General features: G+C 37.4%; 1 protein-coding gene across 4 annotated transcripts in view; it reads left to right on the top strand.

Annotated features, from left to right (window-relative positions):
* The window catches only part of chrna4b (cholinergic receptor, nicotinic, alpha 4b), a 39,404-nt gene that overhangs the window by 2,518 nt on the left and 23,203 nt on the right, over positions 1–13,683 (top strand). For 2 of the 4 annotated variants that reach the window (XM_086068037.1, XM_086068036.1), the window contains exons 2-3: positions 1,864–1,947; positions 2,016–2,108. The gene's annotated coding sequence lies outside the window, so the exon portion shown is untranslated. The remainder of the gene's footprint in view (positions 1–1,863; positions 1,948–2,015; positions 2,109–13,683) is intronic. The other 2 variants (XM_086068038.1, XM_086068039.1) reach the window with 2 other exon arrangements.

Here is a 13,683-nt window from a genome sequence, read left to right as displayed (position 1 = left end):
ATAAAAGTTTATTTTTGCAGTTGATGTCACGCATCGTTATCCTCATTGGATATCTATCCATCCATCCATCCATCCATCCAACTGTGAGGTGTGGTTTCTTTCAGTGACAGTTCGAAAACAGCATATGGCAATCAATCAATCAATCAATTAATAGCCTAAATGCTTTTTAATTACACAAGGATTTTTGCTATTTGTAGGCTGCCCGGGTCCCTATCACCCGCAAATAGCAGGGGCACATTGTATAGAATATATAATGTGGTGATATTTATTTGTATTTTGTCTTCATGAGCATACTCAATATTAGAGTAATCCAAAAGTAATCCAGTTACATTACTTAAATATCATGGTACTTGGATTACGTTACTCACTAAAAAAGTTTAGCAGGTAACTTGTAACTGTAATGGATTACATTTTAAAAGTAACCCTCCCAACCCTGCAGGGCAGATGCCAGTCCAGCCCTGATTCTGTTGTATGAGAGGTGAGACAGGTGGATGTACCTTCTGCCATTAACTCGATGCAACTTTACTTGTGTAGCTTGTGATGGACAAGCATTTAATTGTTCTAATACCTAACATAGTAAACAATAAAAAAATTAAAATGAGTCTGTGGGAGTGAGGGGCAGGTGTTTAGACAAATAAAAATGTACCCATTATTTAACATACGGAGGCGATCCACTTAATGGTTTTTGAGGACTAAACCTAATTGAGTGTGCAGAGCGGATCATTTATCATCAGACAATTACCAAAATGGATTGATCTCATTTCCCTCACGGCTTTCGCCTGAGGCAGCTCTTCTCATAAATCGTCACACATCAATTGTATTGATACAAACACAACATGACTAATTTGCTTTAGATGATGCTTGTCTTTTAGGAAAAGGTTTAGCATGTTTACAGAGGGATACATTTTCCATTAACAGTATGCCTAATGGAGTGCCCACTTACATTGCTTCTTTATGTTCACAGCCATATTCCAATATTGTTGATCGTTGGACCAATAAAAAGCATTTTAATGAAATAAAAAAAAAAGAAGATATTTATTGTTCTGTTGCAACGACTGCAAAAGTGTCCTTTGTGCGTGTAAAAGATGACTCATCCAGCCACTGTAATATGTTAGACTAGATTACAATGACAATAAGGATATTCAATTAAAACAGTCTGATCTACCATCTTGTGTGTGTGTGTGTGTGTGTGTGTGTGTGTGTGTGTGTGTGTGTGTGTGTGTGTGTGTGTGTGTGTGTGTGTGTGTGTGTGTGTGTGTGTGTGTGTGTGTGTGTGTGTGTGTGTGTGTGTGTGTGTGTGTGTGTGTGTGTGTGTGTGTGTGTGTGTGTGTGTGTGTGTGTGTGTGTGTGTGTGTGTGTGTGTGTGTGTGTGTGTGTGTTGGGGTGCACACAAACCATTGACTTTTGGATATGGAACACGGTCAATTTGAATTGTCAAACATAACCAGTTGGAAATGGAAGAAATAATCTATTCCAGGTGTAGATTCCTGGTAACATTATTTTTTATTGTAAAATCAAGTTAACCACATATGAAATAAACACTACCTTAACGTTGATGATGATGCTGTGGTGTGACTGCATTGAATGTGATGCTACTTTATAACATGAACGAAACGTAAGTTTAATTGTCATATAGTGTTAAAAACAATATTCAAGTAACTGGTTGTTGATAGCTTTTAAGTTGTTTTTGCCATCATTTTATTTTCAGGTTTAGATGAATTGTTCGACCACAGAGCTTTTTGAGTGTATACAGGCTCATCGTAGTGAGCTATAAGTCAGACTGACGCTTTAATCACATCCCTGCACAGTCAAGTTTGCGGGAAAAGGAAAAATAACTTCTTTTTTTTCTTATTGAATTTCCAGTTAAATGTCAACTTGGGCAGTGCTATTCATGTGGCTCTATTGAGTGAGATCAGCCTTGACAGAGAGCACACAAGTGAAAGCAAGGTGGGTGTTTGACATTGAAATAGACTGTACACCTCGCTGAAAAAATACTCTTTGACTTGCTCCAGCAGACTGCTTTGATAATAGACAAGGACGTTTCTCTATCAGCAGGGAAATGAAATGGCTTTTGCGGGATCTAATCTAAAGTTGTTTGCAGTAAGTCGGTAAGTTAAACTCTTTTCTTCTGCTCGCCGACAAAGCGCTAAATCCGAGCTGAGGGAACCCATTGAGGGCCACGACGAATAGAAGGGAAACGGTGATGTAATTATGTTTGTATGTATATTGTATTGTGTTGTGGGTATACTGTATGATTTAGGGCTGTTTACAGTATAACAGTTCCTCTTAGGTTTAATATGGTTTTAGAATTGCATGGTGGTCCACATCAAAGGATCAAATGCACAACACTGCTTTAAATTCCAAACTCAACTCAACTTTATTAAAATGTAAGAGCTCCCTTCATATTGGCATTTGGGTGTAAAGTTTCATTTCCTTTTGTTTTATACTCTGTTCGTAGATGAGAGAAGCATAAAAGCAGCCTGGACCGGGCTATTTCAGGGCAGAAATTGTAATCGTGTAATCACGACGTACATGACGTCACTCACGTTTGCTACGAGTTGAAATTAGAATGTAAACAGTTTTAGGACAGCTGTTACTGGTAATGAGTTTGTTGGTGAGTAAAATACATATAGAAGGAATGGTTCAAATCTCCTGTCACATTTAGTCATCTCCCTCACTTCAAGATGCATTTATTTGTTGCTACATATGCATTGACATTATATGCTGTACATGTTAACAATCATAAAATAAAATAGTATAAAGTAATCTAATATGTATTAAAATATACCAGTCTGAGAAACAAAAAAGAAAAACTTCACCGTTGCCAACATATAACTTTGGTATGATTTCCAATTTGTGATACACGTGTTGATGTGCTTTGCAAGATTCTCGTGAACTTGATGCAATAACTCCATTTAATGTGTCCAGACTTTTGCACCTAACAGCTACCCCAATACTATTCCCAATATTACTCCAGAACAGCGCTTAAGGTCCCAATTTCCTTTAAAACAATTAAGATGCAAAACAAAAACAAAAAAACACGGTTGAATCAATAAAAGCCCAATAAGGTTCCTCAGTATTGTTCAATTCATTCTTGACAAAATGAAAAAAACAAATTGCTCCCCATCCTAGAAAAATAATGAACACAATTAGTTAAAATTGTCATTGTACAGCAATAGCAAGGAGACTTCCATCCTGTGTTGGCAGAAGAGCAGGTGATAAGCAGATTTCCTCCACATGTGCAGTTTAAAATGGAAGCCAACGAGTTCAAATCTTGTTTCATCAGGTCACAGGATCTTGTCTGGCTGTCTTCACTTTAATTTAAACTCTATGTGGGATTTCATTGTTCTTGCACTGAAGACAAGCTCTGACTCTTAAGAATAGTGATTTTGCATTTCCTATGGTAGGGAAAAAAGTAATTAATTTGACTTGAAGAAAAAAAAAAGAATTGGTTGGTGGGGCATCAGCCATTTGGGAAGGTGACACACTAGTTTCACATTGCAGACACCAAACATCATTTGTAACTCAATATGAATAACATTTTAGCTGTCCAGCAGATGCAACAATCAATTGTTTGGATTATTTTATTGGTCAAGTCTCAGGTCCGAAGATAACAGTCACACCCAATGGACTTTTTGAATGACAAACTATGGGCTGACAGTGGAAGTGAAAGGAAATTGCGTCATTAGAAACAATGATGAGAATCGGAATTTCCAATCACGAGTTAGCAATTAAACAGATAAACATGATTAAATATAACACACATATTGACACAGTATTAACTGTGTCTATTTCTGGGGGAAGACAACTCATTTGGATTGGATACATCAGCACTATAACGCTACATACCTACACTTTAATGGCCTGCATCTTTTTTTCTGGAGTAAAATAGGCCATCCCAAAAAAAATTTTTATTATTTTTTTATTTTTTATTATTCTAATATATATATATATATATATATATATATTAAGTCCTCTCTTTGCTCTTCCCTTTTCTTGTCCTATCAGAAGTTGTAATGATAATGTGCATCGTCAGTTAGCTTGCTATCAAAGCACCTTTGCTTTCATATTAACACATCCACATGACACAGCAGCTAGCTCCTCTCATTCCAATTCAAACAGAGTACAGTGGTCCTGTGTCTGAAAAAACGTGATGTTTCCTAGCTAGAAAAAAAAAAAAACAGCAGCTAACTCTTACCAAACATAAACAATGAGCTATGATACATACAGCAAAAATAAGTAACGGTAATGATAATAGTGTAAGGGAAATCGGTCCAATTAATTATTAAATCAATAATTGTTAATTATTAAATTAATAATCAATTGACTAATTAATTGATTTATTTAATTTAATATTTAAATTAAGTCAAGTCAAGCCTGCAGACCACCACATCTATTTTCGAAAATGTTACTGTTGAATCAGTCATTAAAATGAAGGTTGTACCCTTTTCACAATTTTGTGAGTTCTTTGTTCAGCTTAGAGGTTAATATAAATTGATAAAACACACACACAGTACACTATCAGGTTTTGATTTTGTGCACGTTTGTTTTCTAATCTGTTTGGGAAAATCTACGTGGAACTCATAAGAAGCAAACTATAACTACATGAACTAGAAACAAACTAAAATGATAAAATAATCAAAGAAAAATAAACAGGAAAAGAGAAACGGTCTTAAACGAGGTGATGGAATTCCCTAATCAGTCGAACATGGGACCCACTATTTAACCTAATTGCTTGCACCAATTTGGTTAATGTTTGCAAAGTTGCACTTACAGATGGTCTCGTGTTAGCCCGAGATGCAGGACCCTAGACTGGAGATTCACCAAACCGTTGAAGAACAGAGGAAAAGGGTTCAGTAGAGACAGAGTTTATCAGGATGGCAGGGAAACCTCACGGGGGTTGACCTGCTGGCTGAAGGGGCGCCTTTTTGGTTGGGGCCTCAGAGCGCCGTTGTGAGCGCTGTAATCCGTTTTAGCCTTTGCCGGGACCAAAAGCAGCGTGTTTCGCTGGGCCTGTCGCAGAGCGATGGCGAGCTGTGCGGTCGTCGTGGGCTAGCATTTTAGATCAGAGGATGTCACTGTGGGCTTGTGAAGCCCTTTGAAATTCTTTTGCAAATAATCACTGGACGACTACCGTAAATTTGACCAAGTACTGTGTCGTTATACACTTTGCTGCTTGTTTAAAAATAACATGCAGTGAAATAAATAAATAAATAAATAAAAGTGTTTGTAACTGCAATGCAGTTACTAGTTAAGCAAACAGTTAGCCAATATAGCTTCCTCCATTTCTTTTTCTACCACTTATAGGCGCCATGCTGCCTCTCACAGGTCTGTCCAGGTAGGCTACTACGACGGACTGGTTTTGGGCTGTGCCACTTGTGTTTAGTGTAGATGTTGTTTCTAAATATGAAGAACGCAGAGTACAGGCTCGTTAACTCGCCAAGTACGTTCTTCCTTAGAACACAAATCTTGCTAGCCAAGCCTTCACAAGTCTCCAACAGATGCCTCCTTGGTTTAACCTAGCTTACAAGAACAACATCCTTGTATTCAGTGTGTTCTTGCTTTAATCGTACTGCAATTGGAAAATAGGGGTCTCTCACATTTTAAAAATCAGTTAAGATCTTACTTAGCTTCCTCCCACGTTCCAAAAACAGGGATATTAGTTTAATTTAAAACTTATCCATGGGTGTGATTGTGAATGTTAATGGTTGTTTGTGAATCCGTGCCATGTGATCGACAGTCGACCAGTTCTGGGTGTATGCCGCCTCTCCCCGAAAGTTAGCGAGGATAGACTCTATTTCATCCAATTCTAATGAGGCCAGGCACTACAGAAAATGGATGGATGGATTGCAAATAAATGTGTTTCCAAGTTTACTTTTCCGCTCAAGAAAACTTTTTGACACGGGCTACTGATACGGTTTGCAGATGGTGAGGTTGTCAGTTGTTGTCTTCAGCACATTGTTAAAAATAGGCCACGCACACACCCACACCCACACACACACACATCCACCCCCCCCCCCCACACACACACATGCACTCCTGACCCTTGTCGCCATGTGAACAACAGCAGGTGCTTTCAGGCTGACAGATTGCGATGGATGGATTTTGAAAGGATGAGAAATGTGATGGAAAGAGGAAACAAAAGTTTAACTGGCTTTGTAACTTTAAATTAAAAAAGAAAGGAAGGATAGAGAGACAGACTGACACCCTCAAGTTTGAAGTCGATCAAATGGATTGGCCTTGACAATTGTGAAGGAAACATACATCCTTTGACTCTGCATACTGTTTTAAAGTCGATGTGAGTTTTCAATCTGCATCACTCTGATTCATATCGTTAAAACTACACATCTACAATCAATTTCGATTAAACATGTGGAAGAGGTGGGGCATTAATCAGGAGAAATTCTCTTCAATGTAGGTAGGTGCAGATGTAAAAAGGTAAGTTTTTAACTACTCCTTAATGTGTGAGTGAATATTGCATGAATCCTATTGCAATTCCGTCACATGCAGGAGGTACTGGAGTTTCAAGGTGTTACCTTTACCAAAGAGGTACAGTATCATTTTGATTGGAGTTGTTTTATTCATATGGATTAAACCAAAACTATGCAATCATCTTTTTAGGAAACCTATTAGTGTGAATGTGCATAGAGAATTGTAATTTTTCTATTTTCCTTTGGAGTCACATTTGAAATTGAACCATCACCACTTCCATTGATTACCCCATCCCAGAATGCAAATGGTAGACCACTTTCTGTCTTGTCTATCACCGTCATCTTCTAAATTATATCATTCTCTGTAAACCACAAGGTCACCAATACAGATATGTTGGCCCACAAGTTTTATGCTATTGATTTTTTTAAATTAATATATTAATGTACGGTAATATTAATATATTAATATAGAGGTGCAAAATTAATCTATTAATTGACAGCTAGTCAACTAGCAAATCAATCAGCAACTATTTACAACTAACTATTCGTATCGAATCTCTGTTTATCTATTCGTGGAAGTAAATATTCATTCAAAGTAAATATTTTCAGCTTTATGCAGCCGCCCAAAATAAGGCATTTGCATGTATCTGATTTTACTTTGGAAAAGAATGATACAAACGTTTGCCTATTTTGTGACATGTTATAGACCAAATCACGAAGTACGTCATAATCAGTTTTTTGTCAATTATGCTCTGTTTTTTAATAAAAGGATGGGCATTATTATTTTGATTTTTAATTAATCAATTAATCAAAATAATTATAATCAGATTAATTGATTATTTTAAATACTTATTAGTTGCAGCGCTAATATAAAACATTTTAGGATCGGTGTCATTGAAGTAGTAAATTGTAAACAGTAAATTATAGCAATAGTAAAAATAAATTGTATGTGTTAACTTATGTTTACTGTGTTTTCATGCTTTAACGCCATTCATTGCCATCTACTGCCTCGTTTATATCAGAGCTCAGCAACACTTCTGATTGCAGAAATTGCCACTCGTCACAATTTTGTCATGCATTTTTATTTTAAATTTAACGATTCAATTTTCATAAAAGAATGTAACAACCACTTCTTGTTGTTTTAATGTCAAGAAGTAAACAAACCAGGATTTGGAGGGTGGGCCAAGTGGAAAGGTGATTCACTTTCAAAACAGAAGGTTAGAAACAAAACACTCCCTTCTTGTAAGTATGTGCTTGTCCACATACAAAGTATGCTTACTGCATGTTAAAGACTAAGATATGATTAATTGAAATGATATCCTTTAGTGACGGACTGATTATTTTCCCATTCTTCCTTTTTATTCAATACGATAAAGGCGGTGGCATGATGAAATGTTACATGTACTAATGATGTCAGTGATGGATGATCATTTGGGGGATGCTGTGGAAGCCTCGAGATGCGCGGAGGGGGCGGGATCACGGCTTGCCTGCCGCCTATAACTGGTGAGAGAGCCTCTCGTAACATGCCGCAAACGTTGGCGGCTGCTCGGGCTCGCGTGTCAATTGGGTCACTCCCTTTAGGCCAGACAAGTGACTTTTAATATGCGCTGGAGATTTCTCCTAATTCACTTGACATTTTAGAAATGTCTTGTTAATTCTCAAACCTCTCCCGTGAATACGAAAAGAAACAATCCTGAGCTACCAATTTAATTGTAAATATTTAGTATAAATGGAGTATGTGAGTGACCTTTTGAATAGATTTGTGAATAAATTCAGATGAGATCGTTAGTATTTCAGTAGCCTGTACTTTTTGGGGCATTTTTGTTTGGTGGTGTGCTGTGAGATTTTTCTTATGTGTGTTGGCTAGACATTGGGAAACGCTGATATACAGGATGCATATCAAACCATCCGGTGGCAACTCAGCATTATTGGCATTCAAGTTTTTGTTTTTTGTCCCTTTGTTTACTCCAAACTAGAACTTCATAGGGCCAATGGTTACGTAGTGTCAACTGACTTTTGTACTGCTATTGGGTACATTTCCACTTGCCTCATTCATAATGCGTGATTGATTAGCAAACAGCCCAGGGTGTCGTCTGCCTTTTACCCCAAGCCAACAAGGATAGACTCCAGAAGTCAACTGGATTTATGGCTCTTCATAAAAATAGAATGTCATTTCCATGAAGGTTAAGGTGATTTGCATCTAACACCAAGAAACCTCCTCTGTTTTTTCTGATATTTTGCTGACACATGTTTAACACTTCCTCAGTATAACAATTCTTATAAGGTATCACCCTCTACAGCAATATCATCGAGAGGAGGCTTGGCAGAAACACTTCTCATTGCGATTTAGTATGTGTGCAAAATTGGAATCTGACTACTGCTTATGTATATTGCTGGCTAATGTGATATTTTATTATGTTAGAAAGCAATAAAAGAGGATGAGAAATGTCTCTATATAGGAAACATGCTTGCGAAAAAAGTATTGTTTTACTCCGTCGCCGCTTCATCTGGGTGTCTATGAACCACAGTGGAATTAAATAAAAAAAAGAAGACGAAAGAAAGAAATATTCAGAAAATTTTGAAGAACATTCTGAAAAATGCACTCGGGCATTAAAAATGAAAAATAATGGCTCAGGAGGTAGATCCAATAATCTCCAAATTGTATTCTTATTTGACTTTTGTTACAGTTTACTAACTCTGTAGAGTAAGATATGCGTATATTTGTGCTTCATAACATCTACTGCATAAATCTGTATGGTTAAAGTGTGTTGCTAAACAACCAATTAAAATGTGTTTTCAGTATCTCCAATCGCCACCATCTTAGAGCAGATGACAAAATATAATGTTTTTGTTTTCCTGGTGCTAAGTCTGTCTCTTGTCAGTTGTTTCTAGTGGATTTAAAGTTCACCTGATGTCAGCTGGGACAGACTCCCCTCCAACCCTGAACAGCATTATAGAAAATGGATGAGCGGATTTACTATAGCCTTGCTCAAATAAAATTCCGCTGCTGTCAGAAGTACATTTCAAGCGGTGTGCAGTTTAGCAATAATTAATGGCACGTACCAGGAAGGAAGAAAAAAAAAATCAGACTAAGCAGAAAGTGCAGAGGATTATAAGGATTGTGTACAGTAATTATAATGAATTAAACTGTTCATTACGTCGTGTTTTTGCTTGTGTATACCTCATGTGGCCGTTAAGCTGTTAATGTGGATTCTGCCCAGAGACATTTGAAAGCTGTCACCTGAGGCAATGCTGCTTTGATTGTATGATCATTTACATATACAGTATATTAAAAACACAATGCTTACATGAGAGCGTTTTAGGTAGCCTATAAGTGACATGCAAAATGTTGCCAAATAATGTGCAAGGAGAACATACACAGGTCAATCTAATCAGTGTTGTTGTTGTTTGTTTTTGTCAAGTTTGTTAAACACATATTGATTTTTAACATCTAACTGTGAGCGACTCCACACATGATGAAAAAAAACGGTGTATCACTATGCATACTGCTCTTTTTAAGTGTAGTGTACTCATATAGGGACTGTGCCCACCCACTAAGATGTTTGTACCACACTATTTGAGACACAGATATCTAAATATAAACTTGAAAGAAAAAAAACTGTATTTTTGTATACTGTAAGTCTGTAACTATTTCATTTTATCATGGTAATTATTTTTTGGGGTTGAACTAATAATGTTGAAGTGTTTATCACTAAGACATAAAAATATGAAGAAATAATATTTTTGTTTGATTGATGACCAGGCTTTATCTCGCAATGGGCACTGCTTTATCAAACAAACAAGCAAATAAATAAATAAATAAATCATGGTCCATGGTTCCATGTCCTTTGGCGGTACCTGTTTACCGGCCATGTCAGCTCCTCTCAAATGTATCCAGCTACGTCAATATTGAGTTGAGTTCTCAGCATGCATGAACGCTTCAATGTCCACATTGAGTAATGACAAGAATATTTACCCTTTAGTCGTCAGGGAACAGAACGTATTAGTCACATCAAAAGTGGCTGATGAGGATGGACCCACCCGACTCATGGGGACACAGTAGAAGCATGGTATTTCCCCCTGTCAATAAGGATTAAAAATATGAATATTGAAAAATATACTGTAAAAGTGGCGTGTAGGGGGGGAAAAGCACTAGCAAAATGTTACCCTCATGTCTATCAATTGCTTCAATGGAAGACAGATTTGCTCAGATTTGTTTTCCTCGATACGCTTCTGTGCTGCCACTGTCACACTTAATGTTGTCACATGTTTGTGAAGCCACTTGTTGCTAGGCAGAGTTGTTAATCAGGCTTAAACATTACTGTCTGATAAGCCAATTCAAAATGGTCAGAAAAGGCTAGCTAGAAACTCACTCAGGAAAAATAAATACTACGTGGTGCATCACGGCCGTCTTATTACATTCACTCATTCATTCAAACAAATATAATTCCAGTCATGTTTTGAAAAGTAAAATGCCTTGTAGTTCCACTTTATCGAGTGCTATATGTCGGGTTAAGTCAATACGGTAAAGTGCAATTATATTATCGGAGCCTGATTGCTTGTCATACATATTACTACTTAACATTCATAGTAGGGAGCAAACACCTTCTTATGTCCGGCCCATAAATCTGCAAAAGTGCAGAAAAGGGTTTATTTTAAAGCCGTGATTGACAGGTGATCTCAGCAGTGTTAGTGGGCGGGGGTGTTTATGCATGCATGGATTGTATCCATGTGTGTGTGTGGGGGGGGGGGGGGGGGTGTGTGCGTGCTAAGGGAGAATACATACAAAGAAAGCATGGTATGAATCATGAAGGCAGGAAAAAAAACATGCATTGTTGAGCATTATATAGAAGTAGCTGACCCACTGCGGTGATGTCACTTCCCCCGGGCTATTCTTTGGGAATGGTCTAACACAGAATGACTTCAGTGGGATGGCATTCTTTGTGTTGTGATCAATGGCAAACTTTCTTCATGGGACACTCATCAATAATTCAACTTTTGTCACGTATGATTCATTCCTTCTGGACTGGATGTCACACTCCCACTCTTGTTGCTGATATAAATAGCTGGTCAAAATACGCAGTGAAACAATTCTTAAATTTATCAATCAGAGAGGTTGAGCTAGAGACCTTATGAGGTCGTTTTGGACAATTGTATTCTTTTGTTGGGAAAGCTCATTTTTGTCCTCTTGTAAAAGGCGTGCTTGGATGGAACTTCCATGAAAAATGAATTGCTTGGGCATAACTATCTGACGGAACACTATCTGATAATCTGCCCCCCGAGGATCCCCACCTCACCGCACTCTGCCTTGTGTCTAATTCAGGCGGTAGCATCCATCTGATGCTAGATTTAAAGACAGACAGCATAAATACTGTAAAGTATTTCAATATGTCAGACAGACAGAGAGGATTTCAATTTTATGTTTGTGTTATATTCTCATTTAATCATATCTCACCAGATACGCTTCCATCCATCTATTTTCTGTCCCGCATATCCTCACTAAGGTGACGGGTGAGCTGAAGCTTATCCCAGTGGAAATTGGGTGAGAGGCGGGGACCACCCTGGTCTGGTAGCGAGGCAATTTCAGGGAAATTTTGAGTCTTCTTTGAAATGTGGGAGGATGCCACGAGCACAGAAATCTCACAACAAACACGGGGAGAACATGCAAACGCCACACAAGTAGACTCTAACCTCAAAGCTTAGAAATGTGAGGGGCGCTTGTCCACCGTGCACTATCTAGATGTGGGACCTTCAAATATATATTGAAACAATACATAATCATGATGGTAGCACTCCGTAACTTTGAACAAGAAATAATGTGGCTGTGTAAGTTGTTTCTGAATTGAGACGATTGTGATTCAAATTCTGATGATGATTATGTACAGTATTTATGTTGGTCACTGTTATACATAGCTGACTTTTCTGCAGCCATTGTGGGATCAATTCCAATTCAGTGATTGTAGATTTCAATATAAGTATAAATGCTTTTAACTTTGCTTTTGGCTTTGAATGTTGTAGCACTGCTGCTTTCTAAATGTGTGTTAACGTGACTTTTTTTTCATGAGTGAAAGAGAGACTGTTAAGCATCTCCATCATAACACGCCCACATACCAGAGCCTCTTCAGCATGCACATGGATATTTCTCTAATCAAAGACACAATTCACTTCACCAGTCATGACGAACAGCGACGTGACCAAGATGAAGTGAGCCTCTCACCAACATGCCGACCCCGAGGTACACAACTTCCACACTTTCATTGGCTGATTATGTGTGTTGATAGCTGATAGGAGTCCAGTCGGAGTGCATTAGAGAAAAGAACTCAGCAGTTGGTCGACCCAGTGGGTGGAAATGAGCTCATTAATAAACACTTGAACACAGCAGTTTTTCCTCTGGTCTCTTCAGATGAATGCAGGAGGTCCACAAATTGACTCTAAGTGCTATTTTATCGGCCATGTTCAGGCAATATGTTAGAGTGCATAGCACACATTTGATGTCATTTTCTACACACACCCCCTCAATAGCATCAGCATTACTGTTTGGAGAACAATATGAGATAAGTGGAAACCCAAATAATAATAATAATAATAATAATAATAATAGAGAACGCAATTTCTTTGAAGGCTGAGACACTGAATGAAAAATTGTGGTATGATTTTCGAGTGATACAATGATCTGGAATGTTGAAATGGGATGGTTTGAATTGGTCCAAAAAAAATGTAGAAATTAGAAGTGAAAAACATAAAACAAAAAAATCTGAATTTTGGGCTTTTGTTTTGAAATTTTGAAAAATAATTAGTGGTAGGGATAAGCCGAACAGTATAAAGTTGGAACGGTTTGAATCAGTCAAAAATGTAGGAATTAAAAGAAAGAAAAAAATAATAATTCTTGGCTTTTATTTTGAAACTGGCGGTAGGGATAAACTGAACAGATTAAAGTTGGAACGGTTTGAAAAAAATTAGAAATTAGTACCTGGATGCATAAAGATAAAACAAAATGATGATAATTTTGGAAATTTTTGTGGGTATTTTAACGGTGAAAAGTTATTTTTTGGTAAGTGGGAATTTGTATTGAAAATCAATGAATGAGATGAATGATTTAAATTTCAAATAGGAGCGATTTGAAGCTGAATGTACCTTTTGCGATTATTAGCGATCTTTCTGGCTGAAAATTGTTAATTTTTTGGGAATGGGAAAATAGAAGCTTTGAATAGCATGAATTTTGTGAGTGCTGAAATTGGAATGGTGTGAATCA

The sequence above is a fragment of the Leptonotus elevatus genome, chromosome 2 (genome assembly GCF_054856555.1).
Source record: "Leptonotus elevatus isolate MCC_2025b chromosome 2, RoL_Lele_1.0, whole genome shotgun sequence".
Classification (NCBI taxonomy): Eukaryota; Metazoa; Chordata; class Actinopteri; order Syngnathiformes; family Syngnathidae; genus Leptonotus; species Leptonotus elevatus.
This window is presented reverse-complemented; position numbering and strand designations above follow the sequence as displayed.